The sequence below is a fragment of the Cuculus canorus genome, chromosome 1 (genome assembly GCF_017976375.1).
Source record: "Cuculus canorus isolate bCucCan1 chromosome 1, bCucCan1.pri, whole genome shotgun sequence".
Lineage (NCBI taxonomy): Eukaryota > Metazoa > Chordata > Aves > Cuculiformes > Cuculidae > Cuculus > Cuculus canorus.
Window position 1 is genome coordinate 141,577,773 of NC_071401.1, and position 19,189 is coordinate 141,596,961.

General features: G+C 43.7%; 1 protein-coding gene across 18 annotated transcripts in view; it reads left to right on the forward strand.

Moving 5' to 3' along the window:
• Positions 1 to 645: 645 nt before the first annotated feature.
• MICAL3 (microtubule associated monooxygenase, calponin and LIM domain containing 3) overlaps positions 646 to 19,189 on the forward strand; it is a 177,062-nt gene continuing 158,518 nt past the window's right edge. For 12 of the 18 annotated variants that reach the window (XM_054052322.1, XM_054052775.1, XM_054052548.1 and 9 more), the window contains exon 1: positions 10,432 to 10,616. The gene's annotated coding sequence lies outside the window, so the exon portion shown is untranslated. Of the gene's footprint in view, positions 803 to 1,100; positions 1,197 to 10,430; positions 10,617 to 19,189 lie in introns of those variants that run through there. The other 6 variants (XM_054053298.1, XM_054053351.1, XM_054053423.1 and 3 more) reach the window with 3 other exon arrangements.

The following is a 19,189-nucleotide window of genomic DNA, read 5'->3' on the forward strand; positions in this document are numbered from 1 at the left end:
AGAGAACAGCAATATTAAGACTCAGAAAGGATAACGTTGGGACTTTTCAGTTGAGGGGACAGGAACAAAGGAACTCTGCCTGCTTTCAGCTTCCCCATAGCCGTTAACAGGGCCTCACAGACACACTTGCGCTTGGTGGTGTTGGCAGAGAAACACTTGGCAGAAAAATATCCTGTTGCCATCTTGACTGCTCATTCACCTGCTCAGAGGGACAAAATTATATCGCTCTGTCCTAGCACTTCTTTAGACACTGGAGAGTGTGTGCTGATACTCAGATGTTTACCAGAACAAGGTTTCTTTTTTCCTGTTTTCACATGACACAGTATTTCTCAGAGGAAGCGAGCGGCTCTCTCAGGGTTATGCCAGCTTTCCTATACCATACAAATACCGTAGAGCTCCGTGAGTGGAGTAACTGAAGTGAGAGAATGGGGGGAGGATGTGCAGGAAGTACCTTCTGTATAAAGTAGCTTTTTTTTTAACAAATTAGTGGATTAGCCATGTTAGAGGAATCCTCAAAGGAGGAGGAAATACATACATTTGGTGCTCCCATTGCCGCTCCCTTACCAAGCCACAGGGGACCGCTGCTCTGTTACCATGGCAACAGTGATGAACTGGCAGCCAGACCCATCATCACTCAGCCTCCCCAAGACCCAGCGAGATGCTCTGGGAAAGACATACAGAAGGAGATTTGCATTCCAGATCACATTTCCTTTTTACTTTGGTTTTACCTTGCAAGCCTAGAGAAGCAGAAAATTGTTTGTGTGACCTCTTCAAAGAGAAACCTTGGCAAAGGCAGGGCATGGTGAGTGGCATGAGGGCTCTAATTTAGACGCTTGCTCTGGCAGAGGTGGGTGGACTATGGGGAACTGTCAGGGAGGAGTTGACTTGTGCGAGAAGATCACTTATGCATCCTTGCTCTGTGAGTACTGACCCAGCTGGCCTCTCATACCTTGATAAAAATGCTATTTATTTTTTGTTACAGACTGTACAACTCTGATGTTCCTTCTCTCTAAGGGGAGGAATTTTATTTTGTGTTAGCTTTTCTAAATAGCTTTCATGCAAAATCCATGAATGTGCTACTACTGGATTTTCTTCTCCAGGCATGAAGTCCTGCAGGAGCTGCAGACCTACCCATTAGCAGCAGGTTTCTCACAGCAAGCCTGATGATATCTGCCGGGCAGTAGCTGCAGTTTGCAGTAAGTGCCACACAATCCATACCTTAATGCATGGATACCAGGGTTTGTACTCTAGCTAGCTGATACGGTACTATCTAAAGATCAGGTTTTTCATTTAATGCATGATTCCAGTCTTTGTTATACATGCTAACTTACTTGGTTCTGTTGAGATTGAGAATTTAAGTAGTGAGTAAACCAAATGCCACTTGGAACAGGTGCAGAAAGAGTATTTGCCCTGTGTAGGGTAGAGTTACAAGCAATTTCATTCCAGTGAGCCAAACAGATGCATCAGATAAACTGCTGATAAAAAGGATGATTATACTGGCAAGGATCCACCACACTCCACTGTAGCACAGGGATCTCATAGGCAAACATACAGACAGTAGTCAGACATACAAAAGCCACACATGAGATCAATCTAGCATGGCTAACAGTAGGCATCTATAAATGTAATTGTGCTACAGAGCAGTATGGTCATCAGTTTCAAATTCTCATCTGAAAAATGTTAATTAAATCTAGCAATCCATAAGAAGAATATGCTGTTTTGTAAACAATAATAAAGCACTGCAGAAAATTATAAGGAAAAAGAAATCAAAGGGATCTTTTACACCAGAGATCTGAAATCTTGTTGAACCTGTAGCCTGCTCACATGAAAGCCAAGAAGATTTTATTCCTTCAGATACATTTGGTGCTTGTTCTGTTCCTTGGTCGGACAACAGCAGTGGGGCATCTCTAGCTGTAATCTCATTAAGACTATTAGGCTGTTATTGTGCTTGTGCTCTGTCGCCGGCATGGATTTAGGCAGACAAATGATCCTCGAAGCATGGATAGCTGTCACAGTTGAGAGGAGATGGGCTACGTTCTTTCTCACGAGGTCTGAAAATCTTACAACCTTGACTTCAGAAAAGCAGTGATTGCAATCCAGCTGGAAAGGCAAACAGGGACAGGTCCGCTCAGTCCAGGCACACAAGAGCAATTTATGAACATAGCTTCTGTTCGTGGTAATGGGAGTCACGTGTAAGTTCTCTGCACAATGACAGTAGAATACACTCCCTTCAGTGTGTAAACAGTATAAAGCTGTGCCTGTGTGAATGTTGGCATGACAGGCTGGGCTACAACAGAAGAAAAACAGAAATCAGAAATGAATTATTTGTTCATTTTTCCACCCCCAGAACCAGTCCTGTGTTCTGCTTTGTCCAGTCTGTTATAACTAACACATACATAACAGCATTTTCTTTTTTGGACTGTTTGACCAGATTTGAAAATATTTTGATGATAGAGGATGTTTATGGAGTCAGATACAAATTCCTTTCATTCAGTTTTATCCCATTACTCTTTATTACAATTCCTTAGAACACCATAAATACCTGTTTTTCTTTTTTTTGTGTTCCTGCATGACTCAAATACTAGCAGATAGTTCTGTTCCTCTGCAGCAGTGGAGTTTATGTACTTCTGGATGTAATGGGATTTCCAACCCCCTTTGTGACCCCTGCACATGTGGACCTATTGCACATAAGCCCCTACCTATTTATGTCATTTGCGCATGAGCCCCGGGAAGTAGTCTTTGCTGAATGAATGCCAGTGTACCACACAGTTCATAAATATGTAAAAGTAATGGGCCCTATCCCAACAAGCTTAGACTCAGAAACGTTTAGCAGATGTTCTGGCTGTGGGGGAGGAAAACAGGAGATGAATAAATACAATACTGCAGTAACAAATAGTTTGTTGATGAAACTGCACATAAATTAGAATGACAAACACACCCTGACCGGAACTTTGACCTATCCATAAAACAACATCAACATGTTTTATTAATAGTAGTTCCACGTTCTCAGGATCAATAAAGTGACTTCAGTGTTTTACTTTCTCCTTTCTATTAATACTTCTCTAAACGGTGATGCATTTGGATGGAGCAAAGGCTGGGTCTTTTGTATAGCTTGTCAAAGGACAAATCTAACAGTTCTAGTAAGCAATAAGATTCTCAACCAGAGCCACCTTTTGCTAAATAGAACCTAACCATGGATAGGGTAAGAGCTGAAGAAAGCTTCCAGACCTGTTTGTGATTCGGTTGATTGTAGACAACCCCACAAAGGACCTGCTTGATATACTTGGTTAATAGAGTAGAAAACTGTTGCTTTAAAAACAAGTATACAAAAATATATCTCAGGCTGTCCCCTAATCCAAACTCCAAGTAGTAAACATGCCTTTTAGACCTTAACGCATACTACGTGGAGTAAATCAGTCCCAGGGAGAGCCTCACCCTTTATGTGGAATTTGTATAGCTCAAATTAGGTGAAGAACCAATGATATGTTGCAACGATGACCTCACAGGACTTTCTTTTTGTTACATATCACCAGAGTATATTTAAATCCATTCCTTCAGTCCTTCAGTTCCTTCAAATCCTTCAGTCCTTCTAAGGAACTGGATGAGTATAAGAAAACACTGTAGTTCTGATATTTGTTTAATATATTAAATGTAATTGCCGTAATTGTAGTACGGCAATAGACTAGCAGTGCTTCATCTGGATATGGTCTTCTACTTCCATATCTGTATTTTCTAATTGAAAAGCACTTGTCTTACTGCTTTAGATGATCTCGCATCTCTTTACTCCCCTGAGCTGTTGTTGTTCTGAAAGGAAGCGTGAAGTCAAACTCAGCTGGGCTACTCTTCCTGGCCCTCAGCAAACTGTACAGCTTTAGAAGGGAGGCTTCTGCCCTTGTGGAGCCTTTGTATTGGGTTACCTCTACTTAAAAATTTACAGTATAGTGTAGTGAAAGTTGCATGTTTCTCATTACCTTCTTGTATGCCCACAGTGCTGAGTCATAGCAGCAAACCCAACTGCAATTTTACATTTTACTGCTTGGAAGATCTGTGAGCAGTGAAATTATCCACAGTGTGTATGCACAGACTCAGAGCCTCTCTTATTCTCAAAATGCTCCCAGATGCTTAAGTCTACACTGAACACTCAGCAGATTTGCATGTAGCCCCAGAGAAACTTTCCTTAGTAGTACCTATCTGAAAGCTTATTTTCTTAGCCTGAAGGATTAGAAACATTTTTCTACGTGATCAAAGTTTACTGGATCTGATGGGCTGGCTTTTTATTTCCTTGTTGAACTGGAGAAGTTTTACCTAGAGAAGTTTCTACTTTTCTTAGTGAGCCAATAAGTAGTTTTTCGAGTTAATTAGCCTTGTATTTGCTTTCTTGTAATAAAACACCACCAGCAATTTATTTTGGAACTCAGCTCCCTCCCTTGCATACAACATCACTCTAGAGGAGCGTGTGCAGATGAGTGTTCAGGGGCGGTGGAGGGGGTTAGAGAGCATCATTAGAAATGTTACAGTTATTCAAATACTTATGCAGTGAATAACCACTTGCATCAGCAGAATGCCGGGTGGTTGATGACTTCTGCCTTGTATTTCAAATACAAGTTGAACACCTGTGTTACTGGTTAGGAAGTCATCACTTTATTTTCTCTAGAATTGGACAACTCTTCCTGCTAACAGTTGCAGCTGCTGCAGAAGACAGCAATTTTTAAGACCTCTGTAGACTAGACTTCCTCTACTGTCCTTCAGTTTCTTCTGGAAACGTTTCTTCTTTTGGAGGTGTTCAGCTGCTAATTTGTATACAAATTACTTTTACATATTAAAAAAATTGCTCTAGCTGTCCAAGTAGATGTAAGCATCAGAAAATAAGCCTACCACTCATCAAGGAGAATCACAACTAAGTTGCCTCCATCAGGCAGCAATTTAAATGTAGGAACTTTTAGTAGAAACACTTGCATACAGGAGATAAGAGTTCTGGTTAACAAGACAGCATCTCAGATACTTCAGTGGCACATTGTGCCATGTTGTAATCTTGACTTTTTCAAATACTATCACGCACATTGAAAGCAAAATAAATCCTCTGGCCCTGTAAATGTCATAATGTCATGCTAAGATGTATAAACAGGCGTGTGTTTGCAGAACACACCAAGTGCTCTTTCCATTCTGCATCATACTGGTAAGGCCTCAAGTGGGAACACGCTTTGTACTATTCCTGCACAGAGAAATTCAGGAAAGACATGGACTAAAGTGAGAGCCACCAAAGGTGAATGTTGAGAATCATCAGAGGTCTCACAATATAACTGAAGAGGACAAGCAAGGAGAAACTAGAATTTTAGGTGTGAATAATGCAATAAGTAGTGACATGATCAATCTTGATGCATCTAAAAGGCTGTTGCAGGAGTGAGAGTAACAGCTGTTTTCTTTGCCTGTCATAGGCAGGGTGAGAAGTAAATGTAAATTATGGTAAAAGAGATCCAGGTTAATCATTAGGGAAAACTTTCAAAAGGCAGAAAGAGTGAATCATGAGGAAAGAACATCTTGCCTGGATAGAACATGGTGTCTGCAGTACTGGGGAGGTCTTCAAGGTGTAAAACAGATAGGGCAGAGATGCTTTCATAGGGATGGAGTCAGATAATCGCTCGGTATCCCTTTCTGCTCTGTAATGTGTTGATCGCTGCCTCATTTGAAAATATACTTGCTGTGTTTTTACTTGCTAATTCCAGATGTGGAGACTCTGCTCCAGAACAGTATGCCTCCAGTGGAATGTACTGTTCTTGGTTTTTAAAGAAAATAAAAATTCCCACAGGAGCAGTCATGCACCTGGCAAGTTTTGAACCTTGGGAGGTCGTCAAAAGGGAATTCAAGATTCTTTGCCATTTTTACAGTGTAAATAGCTTTGATATCATGGAGATACAAGAAAACTTTCTTGGATTTTCTTCTGAACTTGCCTTCCTTGCTATATTCCGTGTCTAACTGCACATGGGCCTTATGAACCTTAAATAATTTATTTTAGAAACAGAATATATAAGAAGGTCAGGCCTTATTTTTTTATATTGATTTTTCAAAATGGGTCACCATACCATACTCTGATCTTATTTTGAGCAGTAGCAGAGTAACCTCCTGTTTAGAGCAGAAACTTGAACCACAATATTTTTCTCTGGGTTGGTTTGGAACTGCTTCCTCAATGGCTGTGCTGCTTACTAGCAGTCACTTCTGGAGGGCCAGGCACCCAGTTTTATAGTGCTTGCTTGGCACTCATTCACAGGGAATCACTGCTTAACTGGGGCAAGGTGACTGTTATCTAGCTCAGTGCAAACCAGCAGTTCTGTAAAGCCTTTAGGCAAGATACGGCAGTGGGCTTACATTGCACATCATTAACCTGGAACATCAGCCACCTTCTATGCTGTGAAGCAAGATTTCAGCTCTCTTAGAATGCTTTTACAAAGCGGTCCATTTTGTACTGATGTTGCAGCCCGTTGTGTTTGTCTGTGCACTTTCTTAGTCTGAAGTTCTGTACAGTACTGCCTTCCACCCTCCTCCCAATCTGAACACCACGTGCGCACAGTGAAAAGAGACATACAAAGGAAGTGTAGTGCTTTGTTTTTGCTTTAGTTCTACTTGCTTAAACCCTTCCTCTTACAGGGCACTGTGAAACCTCCTCTGGGAATCTGACAGCATAATGATGCAAATAACCCTGTCATATGACTAAGCCTGTCTGGTGCTGGATTCCAAAGTACCAAGCAAAGACTTAGAAGTGTTCCTGTGGATGCCATAGGCAGCCTCATGCTGGAGTGCAGATGGCTCTTCAGTTCCCCAATGGGAATTGTTTGGGTCCTTATTAGCATTTTACAAAGATTGCTGTTGAACTGAGAGCCCTCCTCCTCCCTGTTCAGAGGCAGAGTGCACAGTCGGTAATCAGTGGACACACTGTACACATTGGCCTCTGAGACCTCACTACAAGAAGGATGTTAAGGCTCTGGAGTGTGTCCAGAGAAGAGCAACGAAGCTGGTGAAGGGGCTGGAGAACAAGTCTTACGAGGAGTGGCTGAGGGAATTGGGGTTGTTTAGCCTGGAGGAGACTGAGGGGAGACCTTATCACTGCCTACAACTACCTGAAAGGAGATTGTAGAGAGGTGGGTTCTGGTCTCTTCTCCCAAGTGACAAGTGATAGGACAAGGGGCAATGGCTTCAAGCTGTGCCAAAGGAGGCCCAGATTGGACATTAGGAAAAATTTTTTCATGAAAAGGATCATCAGGCACTGGCAGAGGCTGCCCAGGGAGGTAGTAGGGTCACCCTAGAGGTATTAAAAGACAGGTAGATGAGGTACTTAAGGATCTGGTTTAGTGGCAGATAGGTATGGTTGGACTTGATGATCTCAGAAGTCTTTTCCAACCTGGTGATTCTATGACAATTTAAAAATGTCTCCCGTATCAGAGAATCATAGAATGGTTTAGGTTGGAAGGGACATTTAAGATCATCCAGTTCCAATCCCTCTGCCATGGGCAGGGATGCCTTCCACTATCACCTTATGTAAATCCTCTCCTCTGCCTGCTTTCATTTTACAAGAATCTAACACATTCTCAACCTGCATCTTTGCAGAGGAGGACACCTTGGTATTTTGGCTGTCAACAGGTAATATAGACTCCCCTTCAAAGAGCTACTATGTCAGTGACCTTCATTGACTTCACAGGTGGAATTACCTATTGACCGGAGCTCTTTCTGCCCTTTGGTCTCGTATATGCATGACTATGTGCAGCTGCTCAGGTAAGGATAGGCGTCTTTGCCAGGCTTTCCAACACGTAAACTGAATCATCAGGCTGCAGCTCTCAAGTGATTGCAACCAGTATCTCTAATTTCTACATGCATGGAAACTCCATCAGTAAACAAGGTGGGTTGAGCCAAGTTTAGATCAGGCTTTCCTCCATCTGTTCTCAGACAGGGATATAGATAGTGATTTGGGAATTGTGCACTTCTGGCTGATATTTGTCACACCACATTGTAGTAAGAATTTCCTGAGCCGTGTCATAAGCTCATTTTATACATCTCTTATGAACAGTACCTATTTTAGGTTTTAATCACATATGTTATTGCAGTACCTGACTGCTTTTCATGCTGAAATCCCTAATGGACTATGGAAATCAAAACTTCTCTTAAGGTAGGGCCGGTAGACTATGACTTTGGTAGGACATTGTGACTGTGTGGATCTGGATGTGAAAGCTGTTTGAATTAGCTCTGCTGGAAAAGCCTATTTAAAGGAAAACCCGTGTACTTTTTGTGCTACCACTGCTATTATGGTATTATCCTGGGCTTGTACTTGATTCCTAATCCCTGGGTCATCCACAGTGCTTCTGTATTGGTTTGTATTCCTGCTCTACTCAGGTGCTCATCATCAGCTGGCTCTCTTGGCTGAAGAATTCAAAGGCATACTCGGCTGAGCATTGCAAAGACAGCATGTGTGCGTGCACCACTTTTACACACTAAAGTGTACAGATAGGAATGAAACATTAAACAGTATACAAACACATAGATATATACACAACAACCACAGACATGTGGTTGTACATACATGCTGAACTGACAGTGCTTGTCCCGACCACTAGTTCAGAGCATTCAGCCAGTAACCAGTGGCTTCCGAGAGCATTAAAACAATTAAGCAGATGTGCATACATGCAAGTATAAGCTTACATACACACACAGACTAAACATTTCTGTTGTCCTTTCAGTACTTTCTTGAGGATCAGGGGTTTGTCATTTCCCTGTCCATCCAGCACCTATCCTATTACCTCAGTGTAACCTGATGGATTACTCATTATTTGGGTCTTCCAAGTTGATTCAATTAGCAGGAGACAAGAATAATGGGAGCAGGCATTCATCTGATGTAATATTGTACATTTTGCAGGGCACACAGGCATGAGCTGTTTTCTCTGAATGCAGCAGGATCCAAACAGGAAGAGTTGCTATGACCACAGCTCCAAGCTTCTCCCCAGCCAACCCCGAACCCGAAAATATATTTAGCTCTTTCTCATGATGATTTTATAATCCTCTCTCCAGCCATTTTTAGATCTGTTTTGCCACCTTTCCTCAGCCTCTCCTGTGCAAGGCTTCACCCACGTCTATAGAATGACAGAATAGTCTGGGTTGGAAGGGACCCAGATCACCTAGTTCCAGCACCCTGCCATGGGCAGGGGCACCTCCCACTAGATCAGGCTGCCCAAGGCCCCATCCAACCTGGCCTTGAACACCTCCCAGGGATGGGGGAGCCACCACTTCCCTGGGCAACCTGTGCCAGTGCCTCACCACTGAAATTCCTGATGTCTAGTCTAAATCTGCCCCTCTCCAGTTTATACCCATTGCCCCTCGTCCTATCACCACAAGCCTTTGTGAACAGTCCCTCCCCAGCCTTCTTGTAGCCCCTTCAGGTACTGGAAGGTCACTATAAGGTCTCCTCAGAGCCTTCTCTTCTCCAGGCTGAACAACCCCAACTCTCTCAGCCTGTCCTCCTATGGGAGGTGTTCCAGCCCTCTGACTATCCTTGTAGCCCTCCTCTGGACCCATTCCAACAGCTCCATATCCTTCTTATGTTGAGGATTCCAGAACTGGACACTGTATTCCAGGTGGGGTCTCACAAGAGAGGAATAGAGGGTCAGAATCCCCTCCCTCGCCCTCCTGGCCACGCTTCTTTTGATGCAGCCCAGGACACGTTTGGCCTCCTGGGCTGTGAGCGCATACTGTCGGCTCATATCGAGCCTCTCATCCACCAGCACCCGCAGGTCCTTCTCTGCAGGGCTGCTCTCAGTCACATTATGCCCCGTCCTGTATTGAATCTGTGAAGGAAAGCACGCGGGGCAGCCTCCCAGGCGCACACCTGGGCTTTGCCCCCTTCGACGGAGGTGGGTGACAGCAGGAGGGTCACCAAACGAGAGCGCGAGCGCGCCCCCGCGTAAGCCTTTCCCTCCCCGCCCGGGGGCGCTTTAAACGGTCGCCTCCTTTCGACCCGCTAATCGCCTTCGGCGCGCGCGCGCGCGTTCTGGCCACACCCCCCCCGTCGCGCCCACCGCCCAATCCCCTTCGAGCGGCGGGAGGGGGAGGGGGAGCGTACCATTGCCGGGCAGCGCGGGGGGGGGGGGGCGTGTGTGTGATAGCCGAGTATGTGAATGGGGAAAGAGGAGAGGAAGCACCTTGTCCTTTTTTAATTGTTCCTTTTGCTGTGCCCCATGTCTTTCAGACACACGGTGTAACTTGAAGGGTGGGTAGGAGGGTAAAGCGGTGAGTAGGTAAGGCGGTGGGTAGGTAAGGGGGTGGGTTGGTAGGGAAGGGAGTAGGTAGGGGAGGGAGTAGGTAGGGGTGAATGGGGGTGAATAGGTGTGTGTGTGGGGGGTGAGTGAATGGTCTCGCCCGCCCCGCGCTCCGCCCCCCCCGCCCCGCGCGCGCGGAGGGGCGGGACCGTCCCGGAGGCGGCGGGAGCTGCCCGGGGTGCGCGCGCCACCGCCTCGGCCGCGCCGTGCAGCGCTCGGGGCGCTCCGGGGCTCCCTCGGCTTCACCCGCAGTGGAGCCGCCTCGGGCCGTGCCAGCCCCGTTGGCCGCCGCCCCCCAGAGAGGAGCAGCATGCGGCGAAGGCAAGTGCGGGGTCCCACCGCCGCGGCGGGAAGGGAGGGAGGGCGGGCGGGCAGGCAGGTAGGTGAGGGGAGGCGGCTCTTCTCCTTTGGAGGATCCCCTTCACCCCTTGGCATCGTCGGGGGCGGCAGCGCCGATCCACACCTCCGGCTCCCTCCCTGCGTCCCGGCTGCGGGGAGGAGGATGCGGGGATGCAGGTGTCCCTGCCCACGGCACGGGGGTGGGGCTGGATCATCTTTAAGGTCCCCTCGGACCTAAACCGTTCTGTAATTCTCCTCCTCTTCCTCCTCGGCTCCGCCGCTGGTCACTGCTGCCCGGGTCGCGGGTGAACTTCGCAGCGTCCAATTGCGCTACTTCGTCGTGAAGTGCGTGTAGCGCTTCCATTGCCGGGGGGCTCGTGACGCTGCCGCCAGAGAAATGCCATCGGATCTGCTTAATTTCATAAGAAATCTGTGCTTGTCTCGCAGACACGAGGCTTCAGCCGTTTTGCCGCTGTTCCGGGTGTGTTCGGTACAAGGGATTGTAGAATCGTAGAGGGATTTGGGTTGGAAGGGACCTTAAGGACCATCCTGTTCCAACCTCCCTGCCATGGGACACCTCCCAGTAGGTCAGGTTGCTCAAAGCCTCATCCAGCCTGGCTTTGGACATCTCCAGGGATGGGGCATCTACAACTTCTCAGGGCAACCTGGGTCAGTGCCTCACCACCTTCACAGTACACAATTTCTTCTAATATCCAGTCTAAATCTCCCCTCTTTCAGCTTAAAACTCTCACCCCTTGTCCCGTCACTGTATTCCCCTATAAAGAGTCCCTCTCCATTTCTCCTGTAGACCCCTTTAGCTACTGGCAGGTCACTATAAGGTCTCCCCGGAGCCTTCTCTTTTCTAGGCTGAACAACCACAACTCCCTCTGCCTCTCTTCTGCTTTTTTTTTTTTTTCCTTATGGTACAGACTTAACCTCCCCAGGCTGTTGTCCTAAGGTGTCTTTAGGGTGTTAGAATACCTAACAAGCATAACTGCCTCTAAACATAAGGCTCCTTCTCTTATTATAATAAGAGTCTGCTTATGCATTCACTGTAACAGCTTGATTCCATAGTCTGAAGAAGTCATCTCTTACCTCATGCGTTTAAGGCTGTTGCTGTGGGGCAGCTGACAATAACTTTTATTGAGGTGGAGGAATACTTTTCCAGTCTGGCGCTACAAAAATTGCTACTTCCTTTGTAGATTCTGTTGTACTTCTTTGAAAGTTTAACAGCGTGAAGAAACCATGAAAAATACATTTGAGTGTTAGAATTAAGACTTAAAATTTGGGTTCTCAGTTATTATACATTTGAAATAGATTAGGTTGGTACTAGAGCCTTAGGGAAGCTAAGCAAATAAATGGCCTCTCACTGGAAGATCTGAACGTACAGGAACTGGCTGTCCATTAAGGCCCATTTTAGTTACAGACTTTAAAAGCTAGAAGTTAACTAAAAATAAAAAAGAATCATATAGATGATAAATCATAAAAAAATGAAGAATAAACAAGATTTTCAGTGTATAACTAAGAGCTTATTTGAAATAGTATTCTTTTCCAAATAGTTATGGTAATACTTCTTTCTGCATTTCTTTTCGAGAATGTGCTTATTGTACTTATTTTTCACTGTCGCATTTCCATCACTTGTGTTTGGGTTAGTTGTTCTGCAGGGATGTGTTTGGTAAAAATAATTCACTGCGCGGGAATTGGCTTCTTTAATCATGGGAATATTTCTACTTGTCTAAGAATCTGTGAAAGCTTATTTGCACAAAACTAGATTTAGAGTGAGATTGAAGTTGGCAGTGTCCTTTTTAAACCAGCCAAAAGTCCACTTGCACATTCATCTGCAGCTGAAAAAGTCATGCTGCGGTTAGGAAAAGATATGTTTGTATTTAGATTGGACCTTGCTAAAATGCTTGTGTTTAAGATCACAGATAGATGTAACTAGACACACTAGACTTGTATTCATTCATATTTTAAATTACAGTGGGAAGGTACACCTTAGAGCTAGTTGGTAGAGTTGGAAATCCTTTAGTTCTTCTTAAATTGATGGACAGGGAACTCAGAACTCATTTAAATATTACAGGACAACCATAAATTTTTTTTTAACTTTTAATTTAAGTTATCCTTTAGTTTTTGTGCAGAAAAAAAAATAGTTAATAGATATGCTGATTACAAATGCTGTGTTTGACTTTCAGTTTTCATTAAATTTGAATACAAATCCTGATCTTGACTGTCCTGTGTGTTAAGAAAGGATCTGTAAATAGTATGCAAATAAAGTATCTATAAATAGTGCACATTTCTGATGTAAACCTAAGCACAACTGGTTCGGGTCAGAATGACATTTTATTCAATGCTTTCTTGCTTCTGTGGGTTTCAAATATCCTGCAGTCATAGCTCACATGAGAAATTTTAGTTATTTTGCAGGTGCAGGTCTCCTTTGATAAAGACAACAGCACTGTTACTTTTTCATGAGAGAGCTTGAATTGTTGTAGGCATGGTGATGCAGAGCTGATATGTTGCTTTTATTGGAGAAAGCTGAAGCCGAACTGGTCCTCAGTTGGATGTACTTCTCTCATCTTGAAGGATTTCAAAATGACTTCTCAGTCACTTAAGTAATCCATGAATGGATTAGCGTTTTTTTTTTTTTCTCCTCTGCAAACACAAGGGCTGTCTCGCCAATGTAATCTTAGAGTAGTATGCAGGGTAGTTCTAGGTAAAGGGAGAGGGAGAACTGTCCATGCTACTGCTGTATTTCTTTGGTAGAGACGGAAAAATTCCACTGTCTGGGCTGTGTCATGGGAAATTGCCTGTGAGAGCAACAGCAGAGCTTGTGGATGTGGACTTTCTTTGGTGGGACGGCTTTTGTGCTATTACTGTAGAGAAGGCGCAGGCAGCTGTGGTAACAGGTCAGTCAAAGCTTGTTTCTGCCATGCAGCTTCCAGCTCTGATATTTTAGGAGTCTATTCTCTGCCAGTTGATCTACATCTTAACAGCCTGGAGTGGAAAAATCCTTTAATTTACAGCTGAGCTGGAGCTGCAGTAAGATCTTCCATCAGTGTAGCTGTTGATCAGGGATATGAGTAGTTGTTTGTAAGGTCCTTGCACAGATTCAGTTACACGAGTTAAGCACGTGTACTATTAGGGCTTGCCTTAACACTGTGGTCTGTTGTTAATAAATGGGTGTGAAATGACGCTATGCCAATGTCCTGTATAGCTGTTCCGATACTGTTGAGATACTCCTAGTGCAGATGTGATCCAAGAGAGATTTCCTGGGTGAGCGCTTTTACTGTAGCAGGTCCTAAGGATAATCACACCTTTCATTTAAAAAGAGAAGAGGGGGGAGTTCCCACTGGTAAATCCAGGAAGTGGCTTTATACCTGAGATCCTTCAGGGAAGCCTGGCTTCCATTTGTTTAGGTCTCCCATTTGTTTAGGTCTCCCATTTGTTTAGGTCTCGAGACAGCATTAGAGCCTAGAACAGACCTTAGCCTTGCAAAGCAGCAGGATGTAACTTCGCTGTCAGCTGCAGAGGTGCTGTTCATAATTTAATAGATGGAAATAAAGCAGCAGTATGAATACAGTCAGTATCATTGCTATTTGGAAATAGTGTGATAAGATACAAGAGGCACGCACTGTGTATTTACTAGAAGGGGAGCCCAAAACAGTAGAGACAGAGAAAGAGGTAAGCTAGCATAGGAACATCAAATCACCACCCTTTCCTTCCTTTTTCTCCCCCTCCCTCTTCCAGAAAAATAACATCTTCTGTTGTAACTGCACAAGAGAGAAGGGGAAAAAATGCATCTGGAAGAGACCAAGAACATACCCTCATAGGAATGAGACCTGCATGTAGTTAGTGTTTATGAGGAGTACGAAAACATTCAGATTCTAACTGAGTGGGATACGCAGTCACCAAATTATTTGTTTGTTCCTGCAGTCTCCTCAGAAGGTAGTTGGAATAGGTAGTTGATATGGCTCTAACCACAACGTGGTGTTTTTTTTTTTTTTTTGTGAACAGGAAACTGAACATGGATCATAGCACTTCTCATTATCCTGCTTATATTGTCGTGATTTGAAGTGTCACTGTATTGCTCTTATGTATGGAGTGGCTTGTAATAGAAAATTCAGTGCCCAGATGTGGGAAACAATTTAAGGAAAGGAAGGTTGCTCACCTGTGTAGGCAGCCTGTCTCTCGTGACACCTCCTGCCCTCTTTTTTCGTTTGAAGTTAAATCAAGCAACAATTATTTGGCTTGGGTAGCAAGAGGAAACTGAAAGAATTTTTTCTTTTTTTTATAAGGTATTGAAATCGTCTTGATTCAGTGAGACTAGGAAAGGAAATGCAAGTTCTTGCTCTTCATAAATTAACAATAGAATCATTAGTTTCCAGAAGAAGGAACCTGTTTCATCCCATTCTTCCTAAGGAGAGTTCATAACTTCTCTGCTAAAGGTGTGCAGTAGCTGTGTGGCTTCTTACTGAAGACAGAAACCTAATTGTTTCAATAGCAATCAACTGTTCTGCAACTGTTATTTTTGCAACAGACAACATGAGAATCTGCATTTAATTTTTGAGAAGGGGCATTGAAGAATGCTATGGAAATTGTGAGGAAAACCTTTTTACAACATTCCTGTCTCTCTCAGCCTGTCATCTCTGCCTTCTCCCCAGATCTTTATCTGGTTTATATGTTAACCTTTTTCATTCTTTCTTCACAGTGTCTGTGAGATATGATCTTTTGTGTCTAGCCACATAGTTAAAACTAGTCTAGGGTGCCCTCACTTTGTGTCTGGATTTCTTTTGGACACTTGGCTGTTCAAAACAATGACCATTTTTGCTGGAAGTGATTAGGGTTTTTTTGGTTTCTGTCTGCTGTTAAGACTTACAGTAAATCATCCGTATGCAGGGTCCTATAACTACAGACATTAGCTAATTTTCTTCTTGGTGCTTTCAGACTGTCATGTAGAGTGGCATACTGTGGAGAATTTGACATGTATGTAGTCCCAGCTGTTAATGCTGCTAACTTTTGGCATTCACTAAAGCTTTTCTGTGGCCTGTCCTGACCTTGTTCATCCTGAAAGTGGAGTGTCAGGTGGACACTTTTTCAGCCATCATAAAGAAGAATCCCATAAACATCTACAGAGATACCTCGTCTTCTGCCTTCAGAACTTCAGAGAGGTTCTTAATGCCCTCCCCTCCCATGAGCTGACTGAACCAGAACAACCAACAGCCTGATAGTGGACTGAGTATGCCACTGTGTGTCTTTGAATGTTTTTGCCTTTTTGCTTCCTTCTTTCTTTGGATCCAGTTGTCCAGCAGTCATTTCATTCCTTCAGCTGGAATCTCTGTGTGCAGGAGGTGTGTTTTTTTGTTCTGCTCCTACATTACCACATTACATCCAGGGGGTCTGGTTTTAAGATGATGATCTCAAATGTTTTTGTAGGATACAAAGTGAAGGTAAAATCTTGCATTTGTCTGTGCTGACTGTTTCCAACGTCAGTCCAAGAATATTTGTCTTATGGTATGGGCCTTTTGCTTTGTTTTCATGCATTAGGATTCCAGTTGCACAGCTTAATTAAGATCTGTGAAATAACCCACCGATTACATCAACTTCTTCCTTGGCCAGCAGGAAAATTTTTCTGTATTACTGCTTTCTGCCCTCCTCTTTGGAAAGAATTCCTCTGAATCTTCTGTGCTTTCAACTGAGGCAGGGCTTGCTGGGAGTTGATGTGGTTGAGAAAAGAGGACATTTCAGTGCATTGAAGACTTCTATTAAATCTCTTCCTATCAAGCTTTACTTAGTTACCTTTTATCATCGTGGCTGCAAGGTGGTGCATCTGAGGAAGTCTTAGGGTATAATCTTCTAGTCTTTTAAGTAACTTTTGAACTAAAGTGACTTAATGGATAGCATAACTTTTATAGTTATAGCCTCCCTTTAAATTATTAAGATTTCTTTACCTTGAGTCTGTGGGGAGCCTTCTCACTGAAAGCTAAAATGCAGGCAGAATGGTGGCATTTTTGTGGGATCATATCTTGGTATCTCTGCCATGCAAGTAAAAGTGCTTGTGGCCCTGTGAGTCCTATCTAACATTTCTATCTCTTTATGGCTTTGGTGGAACTGCCTTAGTTTAACGGGATGGTTGGGAGGCCCTTCTTGCCCTTCTCTTAGTCTTTCTAACTATGCCACGTATACTTGCACAGCTGTTGAAAAGAGCTTCTCCTGATGAGTCCTGTGAACAGCATAGTGTATACTCTGCTCCATTTTTGTGAGATATGGCAGCTTGTTGCAATTTGCACCGTTTAACACTTGCTTAAGTTTTTTCAGGGTTCATTAAAGAAATGAATTTCAAGGCAAGGAGAAACCCAGTTAAAGAGCACAAAACCAATTGATATTGATCCGGTGGTACACATGTAATAGGCTACTCAGAGACTTGTGTTGAGAGGTGTCCTCTGACACTTGTGACATTATGGTCATATGGCTGAAGAAACGAAAGGGAGGACAATAGACTTCCTCATCTCCTCTGTTGTGTGATTATCTGCACAGGAGTGAGGAATGGGGGCAGGTGTTTGCCTAGGAGTCTTACTTTAAAAAGTAAAATCCCAGAATGTTTCACTAATCTCCTAATTCTATAGGAGAACTTTATTTCTTTAATAACAGTCTATGTACGTTATGTATGGTGCTCCATCTGCTACAAACACAGTTTTGCACAGTTTGAGAAAGAAAAGCCAAATTAGACTGTGTCCGGGAAGATAAACAGTTTTGGGGAGTGTGGCGTGCTTTTGATGATTCACTTAGCCACACTAAATCACTAATTAAGTGAGGCTTTCATTCAGAATTCTCTAGAGCTCTGCCTCTTTCTGCGTTCATTGTAAAGACAGACTGGTTTGGAATTATCCTTTGTGTATGGTTTCCTTGTTTTGCCTGGAAATGCTGGTGCCTCGCACCTGGTATTTCAAGTTTCTTCTATATCTCGTAAGTGTCATTGTCTTGCTGATTATAAACAGAATCTGATCATACTGTGGACTTCCCAGGGAGAGAAGGACTGCTTACACACCCAGAAAATACAGGAAAAGTCTAGGTGTCAGTGACAGCTGGTCTGCTTCCAGTACTTCAGAAAGAAAGGAGTTTGTACATGTGAAAATGGAGCAGTTATCCAGAGGCTGACAGCATCAGTAGCAGATCTCCACCATTAATTCTCCACAATGATGATATTTGATGTTCCCTCAGAGAGAAAAGACAGATAGGTTACAACTGAGCCCATCATTATATTTTTTTACTCTTCTTGTTGCTTTTGCATTACGTATAATGTCTGTTTTGTTGCATATGCCGGGAGACCCACCCAGGACTCTGCTGTGCCAAATATTGTATTGAAATATAGTAAAGAAGTCCCTGTTCTTAATATTGGTTTGGTTTTTTTTAAGTAAAGCAGATGAGCGTGGAAGAAAGCAGATAGGATTTTTCTGTTGATGTTTAGAATGGCAAATGCTGAGAAGTTTCAAAATCAGCACGTTGAATAGAATTATTATTTGACGGTGGATTTATTTTAGGGTATGAACCAACCTTCGTTCAGTGGGACACCTTTAAAGCTGCAGTATGTAAACTCTGTGAGCTTATAAGGAGGTATGTGTCTGTGAGAGGTGTCTTGTACCTATGTACCTTGCATATCCACCCTCATCTTTAGTTACGCTCAGATGGTCAAGCTTTGTGTCGTTGAATGAAGTTGATTCGAAACTGTCCCTCAGACACCTCTCTGTGCTCATACCACACTTGTTCCCGTTTCCCTGGCTTCGCATCCCACTGAGACAGTAAGCAATGTCACTTATTAAATCAGAAAAGTAATAAATATTCTAGGTGGCCAGCTTGTATGCTGAGCCGATTCTACAGTCTGCTGATACAGTCCTTCATACAGTTGTGGTCATGAGTGTAATCAGTGTGTCTCACAAGAGGAGGGAGGAGTCTCCTGATCCATGTTTCCTCTGGGGCAGGAGGGAGATCTTTGTTGATGGACATGCTGTGTGTACCACATGCAGCCCCTCTCTTGTCTCCAGGTCTGCTTGTTCGGGTTTAACTGTGCTTTTCTCTCCCATCTGTTTTTGCACCCTTCCTACCCAGTGCCTCCCCAGGATGTAAAACCTTCTGGCCAGGGTCAAACTGAACTTCAGTAGCACTGGAGAAGGCGTCTGGCATCCCAGCAACAGTGGACTTCGTTTCTGGTATCTTATCCTTGCGTCTCATGACATGGTGCCACTGAAAAACTGTCTTTTTGGGTGCGTTCAGAGAGCAGAGTGCACTATTCAGGTTCGTTATTCACTGTTCCTTCGGTTTCCTCCTCCTGCGTGTTTTGTTTTCTTTAATCCATTGCCCTCCTTTTCTGTTTCATGTGCCCCACAGGCATCTTCTTTTTTGCCCTCCTGGCTGTTTACTGTGTTATCCTTCTTGGTTGCACAGAAGAGAAACTACGGAATTTTGTTAGCAGTAGCCATAAACCTTTTCTTAACAGAGGGAGCCAATAGGAACATAAAATGTGTCCAAGGCAAGTCTCATGGACTGGATTAGCTATGCAGTTC